Source organism: Littorina saxatilis, unplaced genomic scaffold (assembly GCF_037325665.1).
Source record: "Littorina saxatilis isolate snail1 unplaced genomic scaffold, US_GU_Lsax_2.0 scaffold_553, whole genome shotgun sequence".
Lineage (NCBI taxonomy): Eukaryota > Metazoa > Mollusca > Gastropoda > Littorinimorpha > Littorinidae > Littorina > Littorina saxatilis.
The window spans coordinates 20,200-22,500 of NW_027126374.1; the positions used below are offsets into that span (position 1 = coordinate 20,200).

Genomic DNA, 2,301 nt, shown 5'->3' on the forward strand with positions numbered 1-2,301 from the left:
CAACCTCATCAAAGAGTACCAAGAACGGGAATTGAGTTCCGCCACTCCCAATCCCAGTTCATTTGCCCAAGCAAGCGTTCCTGCTTCAAACGAAGAAGAAATTGACGAAGAAGACGGAGGAGAAGAGGTCGTGGCTGTTGTCATGGAAGAGGACAACACGATGGACGATGACATCTTCAAGTATGACACTCAGAAGATGTTACCCCTCCTAGAAACTCAAAGAACCGAAAATGTGAAGAACATCCATTTCGACAAGAAATTGGACGAGGCAAAGGTCAAAGAGGCGAAGATGATCTGCGAAGAATTTGAAGAGTTCCTAACAGATGTTCCAAAGACGACGAACCTGGAAAAATGTTCCATTGAAGTGACAGAGAAGAAACCAATCTTTGTGAAACCCAGACCCATACCTCACGCCATAGTAGAAACTGTCGAAAAGGAAATTGAAGAAATGCTGAAGCTGCATGTCATCGGCCCTCCAACTGCAGCCATACGAGTTCACCGTACGTGTTATCCCCGGGAAGGACAACCACGGTGCAGATTATATGAGCAGAGCGTCGTACGATGAATAATTATCTACTTGGGATAGGATAATTATCTTGATCCATGGGGTTATGTGACGAATGGAATTCGTGTATCGACTCCCTCTCTCATATTAATCGAGACTTCACTAGTTGCGTACACAAAACGAGGTTAAATGACCGAGACTACGTCATGACGACACTGTATACATATGACGTCAACGCTCGCGCCATTAGTCCAAAACTAGTGCAGCGTACAAGACAAGAATTTGTTTATCTTCATGGAAAGAAATTTAAAGAAGAGAGCAAAAGGAAACAGCGTGCATTGGTATTAATTCGTGAATATGAACTGTACATATATTCAGTTGAGGTTGCTAGGATGCAATGCTCTGACCGTTTCATTGACTCCAAGATGGCAGCAATCAACGAAGCCACGTAGATTGCACTAGCATATGTTTCACCTTCCGTGGACGGATTTCCACATTTTTGCGATCTCCAAAGGTCCACTAACCGCAGGTAAAACACGCTAATACATTTTAACATTATTGATTCACAGGAAAACACAGGTATTGTTCATTTTCCATGTGTTTGTGTCAGTCTGTGAACTCTTGTTTCTGTGTTTGTTTTAGAGAAACAAATTGAATGATATCGATGGAAATCATACTTGATAATAACAGATATTGCACGTGTGTGTTGCAGAAGGTGCAAGTGTACAGGGGTGTACAATGCTTGTGTAAATGATGTCGTGTGAACACTGTGGGAAGGGCAACGTCAGCGGTAACCACGGAAGGAACCACCAACGTCCCCAAGTGTCACCCAGATCGAGTTTATCATGATGAGTAGACTACTTTATATTTTGTGAACATTAACACACCTTCATGTCTTCATTTGTGTAAACCGAAATACATTTTCAACGAGAAGAAGAAGTACGTTCCGCGCTTCGATATCAAACGTCTACGCAACAAGAAGAAGAAAGACAATGTTGTTACGTGTGTGTGAAATCGCACCAGCGAAATCATAATCTATAAAACTTTCATTTGAAGATTCTAAGAGAAAGGGATTGATGTCTGCAAGAATGATCACGTGCATGTTTTTGAAAGTACAGAATTATTAAATTTCTTATTACTTCTTTGCACTTGTCTCTGTTAAACACTGATCAGCCCTAGAACGAGAAGCAGACGTCACATACTGCCTGTGTGTGTCAGTCTGTGTGAGTAGGTGCCTGTACCGTACAATCCCTAGCATTACTGCCTGTGTGTGTCAGTCTGTGTGAGTAGGTGCCTGTACCGTAAAATCCCTGGCATTACTGCCTGTGTGTGTCAGTCTGTGTGAGTAGGTGCCTGTACCGTACAATCCCTAGCATTACTGCCTGTGTGTGTCAGTCTGTGTGAGTAGGTGCCTGTACCGTAAAGTCCCTAGCATTACTGCCTGTGTGTGTCAGTCTGTGTGAGTAGGTGCCTGTACCGTACAATCCCTAGCATTACTGCCTGTGTGTGTCAGTCTGTGTGAGTAGGTGCCTGTACCGTAAAATCCCTAGCATTACTGCCTGTGTGTGTCAGTCTGTGTGAGTAGGTGCCTGTACCGTACAATCCCTAGCATTACTGCCTGTGTGTGTCAGTCTGTGTGAGTAGGTGCCTGTACCGTACAATCCCTAGCATTACTGCCTGTGTGTGTCAGTCTGAGTGAGTAGGTGCCTGTACCGTAAAATCCCTAGCATTACTGCCTGTGTGTGTCAGTCTGTGTGAGTAGGTGCCTGTACCGTACAATCCCTAGCATTACTACC

General features: G+C 43.9%; 1 long non-coding RNA gene across 1 annotated transcript; it reads left to right on the forward strand.

Moving 5' to 3' along the window:
• Positions 1-831: 831 nt before the first annotated feature.
• On the forward strand, positions 832-1,650 carry LOC138954809 (uncharacterized). Its single transcript, XR_011451967.1, has 2 exons — positions 832-1,034; positions 1,218-1,650. It is a non-coding gene; the product is annotated as an uncharacterized lncRNA (long non-coding RNA).
• Positions 1,651-2,301: the final 651 nt, after the last annotated feature.